This window comes from Mesoplodon bidens (genome assembly GCF_964165515.1).
Source record: "Mesoplodon bidens genome assembly, contig: HAP1_SCAFFOLD_186, whole genome shotgun sequence".
In the NCBI taxonomy this organism is placed as follows: Eukaryota; Metazoa; Chordata; class Mammalia; order Artiodactyla; family Ziphiidae; genus Mesoplodon; species Mesoplodon bidens.
The window spans coordinates 314,999-329,252 of NW_027671824.1; the positions used below are offsets into that span (position 1 = coordinate 314,999).

The window sequence follows — 14,254 nt, forward strand, 5'->3', positions numbered from 1 at the left end:
ACACATTACTCTCGCCTCGTCCTCACCCATCCCCAAAACTCACGGGCATCCACATTGTCCGAGGCATTGTCCACACCATCCAGGTTTTGGAGGAATTTATCAATCATACACATGCTCTGTGTGAGGGCCCACACAGTTCTGATGGCTCATCACACGGATGTGTGCGTTTATCTGGTTCACAGCTGCAGCATCTGTATCAGACTTCAATTTCTGGGTAGTGATGGAGAAACAGAACTGTCATTCACATAATCACCCAACAAAACTTTACAGAGCTGTTCTGAAAACTGATTTAAGTAATGATGCACAAGACCTAGGCTCTGAGGTCAGGAGGCTCTGTGGTCTATGACAAATGCCACACAGATTGGGCTGGGACAAATGAGGAATGGTGTGATTAAAAAAGGAAAACAGTGATACAATAGGAGACAATGGGTTGAGTATCTGTTCTTTTGTCTACCGAACATCCACTGTTTTTCGTTACTAGCACACCGAGTTGGAGTGCATTCACGCAAAGAAAACCAAGGTCCTCTGAACTTACAAAAACAAAAAGGATCCTCTGAAAGTCCAAGTCAGATCACATTCCTCTCCTCAAAGCCCTCTATTGATTCCCACTTTCACTAAGGGTGAAATGAGCTGGTCCCTATTCCTTTGACAACCTTCTCTCTTACCATGATCTATCTCTGTCTCTACTCCTTAAACATAGCAGCCATATTCCAAACTCAGGGTTTTGCTCACACTGTTAACTTCACCTGGCATACTCTTCCCTGAGATTTCTTCCTGTTCTCGTATACCATCTTTAATTCTCTGCGGTTATACCACCTTTCCAATGTGGATTTCCTTTACCACACTGCAAACCACCCTCTCATGGCACTTCCAGTTCTATATCTTGATTTTCATTCTTGCCCCTACACAGTATGTTTCAACTTGTTATGTTCTAACCACATACAGTGTTATTGTATTTATTATTTGCTCTAGCAGTTGTCCAAAATGAAGTTAAAACAAAGTTTGTGGTTTCTTTTTTATCTGATGCACAGCTATCAGGATTTCCTACGTTTGATATTTAATCTGAGAACATTTTAAAATATTATTACTCCATTTAAAATTGGAGGGGCTTCCCTGGTGGCACAGTGGTTTAGAATCTCCCAGCTAATGCAGAGGAAATGTTTTTGAGCTCTGGTCTTGGAAGATCCCACATGCAACGGAGCAACTAGGCCAGAGCCACAACTACTGAGCCTGCACGTCTGGAACCTGTGCTCCACAAAAAGACAGGCTGCACTAGTGAGAGGCCTGCACACTGCGATGAAGCATGGTCCACGCTTATCACAACTAGAGAAAGACCTCACATAGAAAGGAAGCCCCAACACAGCCAAAAATTAATTAATTAATTAATTAATAAATATGGAATAATTCCATTATATACTACAAACACTATGAAAGAAACTCCAATACAAAGCGTTAATGACAGGAGTCAATCTGTATTTACAGTTTTACAAATTTTACTTATATAATGTCTTAGAAGATAGCTGAATTTTCGTTATTTACTGACTTTAATGTATTACATGTTTTGCTTGAAAGATGTCAGGGATATCCAGCCTCACAGAAAAAAAATCAATAACATTTTCAGATGACTGTTGATATTTAAAATTATATATATATCAAAACTTGACAAGCGATATTTCTTTAAAGTTTAGTTGAAAGGTAAAATACTGATCCACATCAATACCCACTGTCTTTCTCTGTATTTTGAATGGCTCTTTAGTTAATGCACAGTTCTGTATCATCATGAATTGGTCTGGTCATTTGGAAAATACTGTGTTTTTGGGTTATGGACAGCCTCCTAGAACAGAGTGGAAAATTACCCTTTCACCTGATAAAATGAGGATAAAAAGGACATAATGTCTTAGTATTCTTAAAAGAGTTGTGATCTTTTGGACTTGAGGAAAGAGTGCTGCCAACCTCCACTGCATTAGAGAATCTCTCATTTACTATGTCTTCTCACTAGACAAAAGCAGAAACCTTTCATTTGCTATCTTATATATTCTAACTACTTAAGTAGTACCTAGTATTTGCATGATAAAATGAAAGGAAAGATAAACACTGGGCAGGCAAAATAACACTGAACTTTACAGAGACGCCCCAGATAGATCCCTCTATAATCTAGCTTCCAGAGTTCCACATTAGCTGTAACCAAAAACCAAAGAAAAAAAAAAAAGATGGCTGGGGACAGGTTTAAACACACAAATGAAAGATGTAATAAGTTTTCAGTAAATATCTCCTGGAAGAAAGACTGAGTGGTAGAGAAAAGAAATAAGGTAAGAACTGAAGGAAAGAGACAAACAAAAAGTCCTAAGGTGGGCTTCCCTGGTGGTGCAGTGGTTGAGAGTCCACCTGCCGTTTCGGGGACATGGGATCGTGCCCTTGTCCAGGAAGATCCCACATTCCATGGTGCGTCTGTGCCCATGATCCATGGCCGCTGGACCTGAAGGTCCCGAGCCTGCGCTCCACAATGGCAGAGGCCACAACACTGTGAGGCCCGTGTACCAAAAAAAAAAAAAAAAAAAAAAAAAAAGTCCAAAGGCAATAAGACAGATAACCAGAAAAAGACAGGAGAAAAGTGAAAAACAAAGCTGAACCACATACCATATCCATTCCACTCACCTTGATATCACAAGGTCGGAACAGAAACTGTCGATTCAGATTGGATTTTACTATGGTGTCCATGTCTGTAATGGTGATTGCCACACCCTCCCACAGCCTAGCCCAGTCATGGCAAAGGTCTTGAGTAGCTCACAGCCAACGGCCCCTGCACCCACCAGGGAGGTGGCCAAGAAGAGAGACACAAGATGGTTAGGGTCACTGGGTAACAAAACCACTCCGCACTCCTCACTACCCCTGCAGATGGCAAGAGAGTGTAAGAGGATCTATGACTGCATATTTAAGTCACAGTGCCATAAATATCCATGGTCCTCTAAGGAAAGAGGCACAAGACCAGGATATAAAGGACCTGGTGTGAAGAAAATGGAAGAGGGATGAGATGAGGGTACAAGCCAACACCATCCCTTGTACACCACGAGGAGACTCCAGAAGAGGTGGCCAGTGGCTAGGGGACCTAAAGGTAGCTTTTGACCACAAGGTTCTCTCACCAAGATGTATCTCTGCTTACCCAGCTTCTCTTGCAGGTCAGAGCCAAATACAGCCACCTGCCCATCATAATGGTTCTGGCACTGAGTCATGTGAAGGGAAGAGAGGGTTAGGGAAAAGCCACGTTAAAAAGATCCACAATAATGTCTTCTCCATGGGCCCAAATCACATACTGGAAGGCACGTGTCCTCTGTAAAGGCCTCTTTTTCCACAGGGAGACACTCAATGGCATCAAAGTACAGCTACTGTATAACAGGCATAAACTTTCCAGAGCAGCCCTGAGGAGTCGGTTAGAAAGAGAATGTGATCACTGGTTAATCAGAGCTGGAAAGCAAGCAGCAGGGCAGGAAAGGAACCTGGCCCACGCCCAGCACTGTCCGTCTCCACTCACGCTGACCTTCATATACTCCTGGGCAGCCACGCAACCAGTGAAGGAGTTGATGGGTGCCAGATCCCCAGGGGCCATATAAGCCGGCTTCTGGATGAGGTCTTCATCCAGACTGTTTTGCTACACTGCTGGCAGAGCTTGAGAATTCAAGCCTGTGCTAGGGTCACCAGTTCTGTTGCGTCCTCCTGGAAGGAGTAAAAGAACAATCACACCACTGTGGGGAGAGGGAGAGGGAGAAAAATTAAATAGATGAAAAGGCATAGAGCAGCTTTGGTTCAAGGGCCTGGTTGGCTTGCCCACCCATCTACCTCATTGTGAGGCCGAGAGAGCTGGCCATGCTGGGCACGGAACTGGTGCAGGACCCGGAAGCCAATTTGTGGCTGAGGAGGGCCAGAATACTTGACAAAATTTGTTATCACAAAGTCCGGCTCTGCCTGTCAGGTAGGCAAGGTTTTCTGTGAAGAACAAGATATCAGAACCAAAAAAGTAAAAAACGTGGAGATGCCTGGAACCCTACAACACACCCTCCTGCTCATAGTCACAAAGCTTATCCTCTTAGTTACTTTGACTTGACTGACAATGCCTCCACAGATGTAGTCAGAGAAATTGGAGGTATCACAGATACTAAAGGTGTAGGGACCTGGGGGATGAAAAGAATGAAGGGTTATCTGTCAATTCATTCCCTCCCAAGATCAACAGCACTATCAAAACAGGAATATGAAAACCTCCCACCTTCTTCCTCACCTAACACCCTCCCCCATACAGTGGGAGTTTGGAGTTAACAGATATAAGCTATTATATATAGAATGGGTAAACAACAGGGTCCTACTGTAGAGCACACAGAAATCTATTCAGTATCCTGACATAAACCATCATGGAATAGAATATGAAAAAGAATGTATATATAGATAACTGAGTTACTTTGCTGTAAAGCAAAAAGTAACTAATTTTTAAATCAACTATACTTCAATTAAGAAATAAAAATAATGTATCGTACATCATAAAACAAAATCAAAAACGAAAACACAATGCTGATTTCTTCAGACAACACAGGTATTCTATGCCTAAATGCCACTCTAGAGAAAAAGAAGTAAGGCCTGAAAGGATCAGATGGCAACTACATAATTTCTCTAGAACAGACTCAAAAATATTAAAGGAACACAAAACACAACTCCAAAACGCTAACATTCACAATTACCTTCCTTCCATCAACACTTACCAGAAACTTACCAGCAACATCTGTGGTTTTGGTTTTCATTAAATTTGTAAATTTTTTGTCCATTATTTCTTCAAAAACTCTTTTGGCCCACCCCTTTCTTGGGAATTTCTTTGACATGTGAAATATATTTATAATAGATGTTTTAATGTTCTTAACCTGTGATTTTACATAACAGATGTGATTAACAAATTAACACACAAGAAAAAATTAGGAAGTTTAACAAAGTAGAAGAAACTATGCAAAATACAAAAGGTGTGTGTGTGGGGGGAAAGTCAAAAAGTCAAGTGCCTTAATACTCATGTAATTGGAGTTCTGGAAAGAGATAATGATATGGGAGTGAGCTCCGAAAGTAATAGTTTCAAAAAACATGTGGGCAGAAATTTTCCCAATTTCATAAAACTATAAACCCATATTTAATAAATATTTAATAAACTGCAAAAGAGACATGGAGAAAACTATACAAATGTATATAATGTATTTTATATATATATATATATATATATATATATATATATATATATATATATATACATACATACATACATACATACATACATACATATATACATATATACATATATACATATATATATATATATATATATATATATATATATATATATATATATATATATATATATATATATATATATATATATATTCCTCTGTGCTCTGTTTTTGCCGAATCCCATGTTTTGGTATGTTGTGTTTACATTTTCATTCACTTCAGAGTATTTTCTTATATCTCTTGGACACTGTTTGACTCTTTTATTACTTAGGAATGCATTGTTTAATTTCCACATATTTACAAGTTTTCACAAGTTACTCCTATTACTGATGCCCATTATTCTTTCCTTTGTGGTCAGAGAACAATTTGGTGTGATTTAAATTATTGACACTTGTTTTATGGCCTAACGTGAAGTCTATCCTGGAGAACATTCCTAGTTCAAGTGAAAGGAAATTGTATTCTTCTGTTCTTGGGAGGAATGTTGTGTACATGTCTGTTAAGTGCACTCGGTTTATATCATAGTTTTGTTTAGGTCTTCTCTTCCCTTGGTGATCATATGTTTTGTCATTCATTTGGATATGCTGTTGAACCTATTTATCTCTCTCTCAAATTTTGTAAGTTTTTGATTCAGGTATCTGGAACTTTTTTGTTAGGTGAGCATTTGTTTATAATTCTTGTGTATTTCAACAGATTTACCCTTTTATCAATAATATATTATTAATCTAATATAATAATACAGTAATATATACTGTCCATTGTCTCATTTTTTTATTTAAAATCTGTTTTGTCTGTTGTTAGTATAGTCACTATAACTCTCTTTCGAGTTTTCTTGGCATGAGACTTATCTTTGCAACATTTTACTTAAAATCTATTTGTTTCACACTAAGATTTGTCTCTTTAACAACATATACGTGGTCATGTTTTTAAAAAATCCATACTGACAATCTGCTTTTTAATTGGACATCTTCTAGTGTACCACTTTTATGGTTATTTGTTATTTCTTTTACTATATACATTTTAGAGCCATTTTATTAGTTGTTGCTCTGGAGTTAGGTTGTTATAAAGTAAACTGACAGTTTCTAACAACCTAGTTCACATTAATACCAACTTAATTTCAATATATGAATTTTTTCTTTTATCTAGTTTATCCTTTTTCTTGTGTTGTTCTTATCATAAATTACATCTTTATACACTTTTTACATCAGCACCAATTAATTTTTTTTTCCTGTGGAGTAATGCTTTAAATCAGGTAAGAGAAAAAAGTAACTGCATTTGTTTACTATTGTTGCTTTAACACATTTTCAGGAATTCAATTGTTTAAAACTTTACAAATTGTTCTCATAAAATACTACATGTTACAAGTCCCAAATCCATTTTACTGGGCTAAAGTCAATATGTTGGCAGGATTGGGTCCATCTGGAGGCTCTGCTGGGAGAATGTATTTCTTGCCCTTTTTTTTTTTTTTTTTTGCTTAGTGGTTGCTAGTATTCCTAGTCTAGTAACCCCTTCTACTACCTTCAAATACATCAGTTCATTATCTACTTCTGTCATCACATTAACTTGTCCTCTGTCACCGACATCTCCTTCATTCCTCTTATAAGAAATATTTTGATTAGATCCACCCAAGGTAACCCAAGAAAATTTCCCATCTGAAGACTCTAATATAATCATATATGCAAAGTTTTCTGCATAAAATAACATACATGTCCTGGGGATTAAAATGTGGGCATATTGGGGGACTATTATTCAGACTACAATCATACACACAAAAAATCGTTTAAATTAACCTCTATATTTACCTATATAATTACTTTTACTGATTTTCTTTCTTTCTCTGGATTTGAGTTATCATCAAAGTGTCTTTCATTTTAGTTTGGACACTCTCCAAGAATTATCTCATCTTGTAGGGCAGATAGTTAGCAATAAATCTTCTCCGTTTTGTGCTTATCTGGAATTGTCCTAATCCTGTCCTCAGTTTCAAAAGATGGTCTTGCTGCATATAAAAATCTTGGTTGACAGTTTTTGTTTTTTTTTTCTTTTAGCACTATGAATGTATCGAAGTGTTTTCTGCCCTGCATGTTGTCTGATGAGTAGTCTTGTTTTTTTTTTTTTTTGGCTTAATTGAGAATCTCTTACATGTCATGGGTTGCTACACAGTGCTTTCACAATTCCCTCTTGGTTTTTGGCTTTCAGTAGTTTATGATATGTGTTGCTATGGATCTCTTTGAGTTTAACCTGCTTTGAGTTTGTTTAGCTGGGCGAATCTGTATAATGATGTTTTGCATCAAATTTGGGATCTTTCTTGGCATTAATTCTTAAAACTTTCTTTCTGCCCCCATAATTATTTTGACAACTCCCCAGGTTAAAGTACATTTGCACTGGGTGACCTCCAAATTATGTCAAATATAGACAGTCTTGAAAACGCAGAATTCCAAGGAACATCTCAGTCACATCAGATAATGATAAATCTTTGGAGATGAGGTTCTGAAAGAATTCTCACTTTGTTTTTCTCCTTCTGGTGGCTACTCGGATGCAAAAGGAATGCATACTCTTTCAATATGTACTATTATTAAGCTGGAAAAAAGGAGGATGGGATTGTGACCATTTTAAGTCTCTAGAGCTTGCTGATCTTACCAAGATTCAGTCATTTTTAAACACGTAAATACTTCCCTAGTTCCTGTGAAACTTTGTCAATTTCCAGAGTTCTGAAAAAGTTGAGTCTGACAACTTTGTAGGTTTGTAATGTAAAGAATTTTTGGAGGGCCTTACACTATCATCTTCTGACATAACTCATTAGCTGTCCTTTCTGAGGAAGAAACAATGATCCTTTCGTGTTCCAGCCCACAGTTGGCACAAGAGAAGTGTTGGACCCTTACAGTAATTCTTTCCATGATTATCAGCTGTGTGACCTGAAGACAGGGACCTCACTTCTCTGGGCCATCTATAAAATGAGGATAATGATTGTAACTTTCCCCATTGGTAGAGTTTAAAGGACTAAATATGAATAAAGGGCATAAAAAAGAGTGTGACACACAGTACATCCTACCTAATTAACATTAGTAGCTGGAATACTATTAAATTACCTGGTGTATTATGACACCTGATAAAGACTTACATTCACCACACTGTAAAGATCATGTAAGTATTTGCTGTTCTTCTTATCATCACCTTCATACCACCAATGGATGCTGAAAAGAAATTGCCTGTGATCACACAGCTGGGAGAGAACAATGCTGGATTTTTCATTTAGAAACTTTGCAGGTAACTGACATACTGGACCAGAAGGCTTTCCCTTCCTCATATACAGAAGTATGTACTTCTTCGCTAGACACAAGGCTCACAACTCTATAACCCGCTAGGGAAAATTATACATAGTTTATGTACATGAATGAGCAAAGGCCATACTCTTCATGATAGATGTACATCTGTCCTAAATAGAGCCTCTCTAAATTGGGACTATACTTTCCCTCATGAATAACCAATGCATGTAATTTTGCATGATAATATCTGTGTCCCAGCAGCACAACTGTTCTTTCTCCATTCCTGACAAGAAGGGCGCCATATGTTCATGAATGGTAGTAAAACTATAGAAAATGAAGTCCTAATGGTACCCTGTTTCTCTCCAGATCCCAGTTGACTATCTCCAGTATCCTTTCTTAGCCTGATTTGAAGACTATCTTTACGAGAAAAGTGATTTCCGATGAATCGAATCTTATTGACACAGATCTCCAAATGCTTGGAGGACCCTATAATGGAACTTGGGTCACAAAAGTCATTCTGGCAAGATCCCAACACTTGTACTAGGACCCTTACTTAAACAATATTCCTCAAAACCTGCCTTGATTAGAAATCTCCAATTTTACCCATATCCACCTCCCTTTGGAGAACGTTGCAAATACCATGTGCTATCGAAACATGGCCACCAATGACCATCTGCCAAATATTCCTAAGCCCTGGCGCAAAATGATATGCTCCCAAAGAGACATCCAAATCCCTCCCCTCAGTCCCTAAACACCACCTCTATAGGTCCCCTCCAGAATAGACATCCCCTAAATGGCACCATGGGCCATAGATGCAAAGACATACCTCAGGGTATACCTGAAGTTTAGATCCTTTCTACAAATGACATGTAGGCTTTTAGACAACTTGAACTCCTCTTGACTCATGAAACACTCTTATTTACCATTGCAACAAAAGGTATAGGAATAAACATACCCGGGGAGAGAAAAGAGTTGTATGCAGAACACTATAAGATGCTGATGAAAGAAATGAAAGGTGATACAGATGGAGAGATATGCCATGTCCTTGGGTTGGAAGAATCAACATTGTAAAAATGACTATATTACCCAAATCAATCTACAGATTCAATGCAATGCCTATCAAACTAGCAATCGCATTTTCCAGGGAATCAGAAGAAAATATTGCACAATGTGTATGGAAATAAAAAGACACCGAATAACGAAAACAAACTTGAGAAAGAAAAACGGATCTGGATGAATCAAGCTCCTGCACTTCAGACTATACTACAAAGTTACAGTCCTCAACACAGTATGGTACTGACAGAAAAACCGAAATATACATCAATGTAACAGTATAGAAAGCCCAGAGATAAACCCACTCACATATAGTCATCTTATTTTTGACAAAACAGGCAAGCATATACAATGGAGACAAGACATACTCTTCAACAAGTGGTGCTTGGAAAACTGGACGGATACATGTCCAAGAATGAAATTAAAACACTCACTAACACCATACACAAAAATAAACACAAATGGATTAAAGTCCTAAATGTAAAGTCAGACATGACCAAACAATTAGAGGAAAACTTAGGCAGAACACTCTATGACATAAATCACAGCAAGATTCTTTTTGACCCACCTCCTAGAGAAATGGAAGTAAAAACAAAAATAAACAAATGGGACCTAGTGAAATTTAAAAGCTTCTGCACAGCAAAGGAAACCATAAACAAGAACAAAAGACAACCCTGAGAATAGGAGAACATATTTGCAAATGAAGCAACTGAAAAATGATTAATCTCCAAATTTTACCAACAGGTCATGCAGCTCCAAACCAAAAACACAAACAACAATCCAAAAATGAGCAGAAGATCTAACTATACAGTTCTCCAAGGATGATATACAGATTGCCATAAAACACATGAAAGGTTGCCCAATATCATGAATCATTAAAGAAATGTAAATCAAATCTACACTGAGGTATCACCTCACATTAGTCAGAATGACCATCAACAAAAACGGTACAAACAATAAATTCTGTAGAGGGTGTGAAGAAAAGGGAAACTTCTGGCACTGTTGTTTGGAATGTAAATTGTTACAGTCACTACGGAGAAAAGTATGGAGGTCATAAGAAACTACTACTAGAAATAGCATATGACCCAGCAATCCCACTACTGTGCTTATACCCTTAGAAAACCATAATTCAAAAGGAGTCATGGAACACAAAGTTCATTACAGGTCTATTTACAATAGCCAGGACATGGAAGCAACTTATGTGTCCATGGACAGAAGAATGGATAAAGAATGTGTGGCATATATATATATAAAATGGAATATTACTCAGACATAAATAGAAATGAATTTGAGCTCTTTGTGGTTAGTTGGATGGACTTAGAGTCTGCCATATTTCGTGAAGTAAATCAGAAAGAAAAAAGAAAAAACTGTTTGCTAAGACTTATGTACGAAATCAGAAAATAAAAAGGTTCTGATGAACGTAGGGGCAGGAGAGGAATAAAGATGCAGATGTAGAGAATCGACTTGATAACACTTGCAGGGGCAAGGATAAGCTGGCACGAAGTGAGATAGTCATATAGACGTACGTACACTACCAAATGTAAAATGGATAGCTAGTGGAAAGCAGCTGCATAACACAGGGAGATAAGTTCAGTGCTTTGTGACCACCTAGCTGGGTGAGATAGGGATGGTGTGAGGAAAATGCAATAGGGAGTGGATAAGGTAATATATGTATATCTATAGCTGATTCACTTTGATATACAGCAGAACCTAATGCAATATTGTAAAGCAATTATACTCCGATATAGGTGTTAAAAAAAAAGGAATATGCTGTCTATAAGAGCCATTTTAACTTTAAGGACACACATAAGCTAAAGGTGTGGGAATACAAACTGATAGTGCAAACACTTTGCAAACAAGAGCAGGACTGGCTCTCCCAATCTCATGTAATACAGACTTTCAGTCACAGTAAATAAGGTCAGTATAAAATAATAATGGATCAATTTATCAAGAGGTTATAATAATTGTAAATATATATGTACTGAATGTTGCATGATTAAACAAATATTTAAATCAACCATTAAGAGATCTGATAGGAGAAAACAACAGTAAAAATAATAATACTAAGGAACTATATTATCCCACTTTCTACCTTAGAAAATTAATAAAGACACAGAAGGTACCTAATAAACTTATAGAGAACTTCCATTCATCAGAACCAGAATCCACATGTTTCCTAAGTGCTGGTGGAACATTCCCCCTGATAGTCACTGCCTTGGTACATAAAGCAAGCCTTAACAAATTTAAGAAGATCAAAACCACATTGAGCATCCTGTTTTATCATAACGTTATGAAGCTAGAAATCAGTAACAAGAGAAAAAGTGAAAAATTCCTAATATGTAAAATTATACAGCACACACTGGAAAAATCTATGGGTCAAGGAAGAAGTCAAAAGGGAAATCTGAAACTATCTTCACATAAACAAAAATGACAACATACCAAAACTTTGGGGATGTATCATAATCAATCTAAGGAGTGAAGTTTTAGCATTCATAACTTCTTTTATTAAGAGAAAAGAATGATCTTAAATAAACGACTTATCCTTATACATGAAGGCCTAGGAAAAAGGAACAAATTAATTTCCAAGAATAAAAGGAAGAAATATGAAATTTTCAAATGGAAATCAATAAAACGATAATCATATAATTATTTAAAAACTGAATCCAAGAGCTGGTATTTGTAAAGCATAATAAAATTGACAAAGCTTTAGCTAGACTAATGAAGAGAAAAAAGAACTTAATAAATAAAACTTTAATTGAAAGAGGAGAAATTGTGACTGACACCATAGCATACAAATCATAATAAAGAAAGCTAAAAAACACGGTCACACAAATGCATAAATCTCCACTAACTCTAATGTACCATGTTGCAAGACCATCATGAAGAAGACAAAAAAAAAAGTATGTCTTGATCATACAAATGATGAATTAGAAAATTGATTCAGTATTCAAAACTCTCCAAACAAAGAGAAGTCGAGGATCAGATCATTTCATGGATGAATTCTACTGAACATTTAATGAAGATTTATTCCCAGGCCTTCCCAACCCTACCAAATAACTAAAAAAGAGGAAACATTTCCAAACTCATTTTATAAAACCAGCATTTATCTGATTAACAAACCAGATAAAGATATAACAAGGGAATCACAAAACAAAACAAACAAAAAACGCAGAACTTACAGGCCATTATACTTGTACATATTGGTCGAAAAATTCTCAAGAAAATTCTAGCAAACCAAATTCAATAGCACACTAAAAGGATCAACATGATAAGGTGGGATAACTCCTAAGGATGTAAGGGTAGTTAACATATTAAAATCAATACTTTTAATTAACCACAGGAACAGCATGCAGAAGAAATGTTTGAAAGTATTTTTTAGACTTTCTTGATTAAAGCTCTCAACTAACTGTGTAGCGAAGAAACATTTTAAATGTAATAAAGGTCATATATTAACAAGCCCACAGCTAACATCATATTCATGGTGAAGAGTTGAAAACTTTTCCTCTCAGACAGGAACAAATAAAAAATGCCCACTATCACCACTCCTATTCAACATAATATTAGAATACCTAGCCAGAAGCATTAAGCAAGAAAAAGAAAAGAAAGGGATCATAAGTGGAAAGGAAGAAGTAAAAATGCCTCTGTTGGAAGATAAAATATGCTGTATGAAGGAAATCCTAAAGTCTCCACCAAAAACCGCATGAAATTGTTAGAACTAATAAACAAATTCAGTAATGTTGTTGGCTGTGAAACAAAAATACCAAATTAGTTGCATGTGTATACACTAACAAGAAAATAGCTGACACAAAAATAAATAAAACACTTCCATTTACGGCAGTACCAAAAACAATAAAATGTTAGGACTACATTTAAGCAAGGAGACAAAAATATCTGTACACCTAAAAATATGACATTTACAAAAACTGAAGAAGACACAAGTGAATAGAAACTTATCCCATGTTTCTGAATTGAAAGAATGAATACTGTACAAATGTTCATGCTACCTAAAGCCATCTATAGTTTCATTTGAAACCCAATAAATTTTCAATGGCAATTTTCCTAGAAATAGAATAAAAATCCTAAAAATTGTACAAAACAACAAAGGAACCTGATAATAGCCAAAACAATTTTCAGCAAGATAAACAAAGCTGGTTGCAACTCACTTTCGGGTTTCAAACTATTATACAAAGTTATGGTAATCAAAATAGTGTGAAATTAGCATAAAAAAGACAATAGACCAATAGAATAGGACTGACAGCCCAGAAATAAACTCAGTCATGTCCAGTCAACTAACATTTGACAAGGACGACAAGAATAAACAATGGAGTAAAAATAGACTTTACACTGAGTGGTGTTGGAAAAACGGGATATCCACACAGAAAAGAATTAAATTGAACACCCATCTTAGACGGTTCAAAAATTAACACAACATGAACAGAAATCAAAACATGCCTAGAATTAAACAGAAAAAAAATCTCCAAGGCATTTGTCTCAGCAATGATTCTTTTGGGTATGATACCAAAAGTAGAAGGAACAAAAGGAAAATTCAACATGTGTGACAACATCAAATTTAAAAGCCTCTGCACAAAAAGAAACTTGAACAGAGTGAAGAGGCATTGAACAGGAGGCATAAGAATTCTCCTATGGAATGGGAGAAAAGATTTGCCAACAACATGCCTGCTACGAGA

General features: G+C 36.5%; 1 pseudogene across 1 annotated transcript in view; it reads right to left on the reverse strand.

Moving 5' to 3' along the window:
- Nucleotides 1-14,254, reverse strand: part of LOC308610972 (ubiquitin-like modifier-activating enzyme 1) — a 57,772-nt pseudogene that overhangs the window by 6,784 nt on the left and 36,734 nt on the right. The window contains exons 5-12 of the transcript in view: nucleotides 8,865-8,999; nucleotides 4,069-4,166; nucleotides 3,835-3,981; nucleotides 3,536-3,711; nucleotides 3,312-3,416; nucleotides 3,141-3,221; nucleotides 2,656-2,810; nucleotides 44-210 (exon numbers count right to left, since the gene is read on the reverse strand). The product of the transcript in view is annotated as a ubiquitin-like modifier-activating enzyme 1 (transcript). The remainder of the gene's footprint in view (nucleotides 1-43; nucleotides 211-2,655; nucleotides 2,811-3,140; nucleotides 3,222-3,311; nucleotides 3,417-3,535; nucleotides 3,712-3,834; nucleotides 3,982-4,068; nucleotides 4,167-8,864; nucleotides 9,000-14,254) is intronic.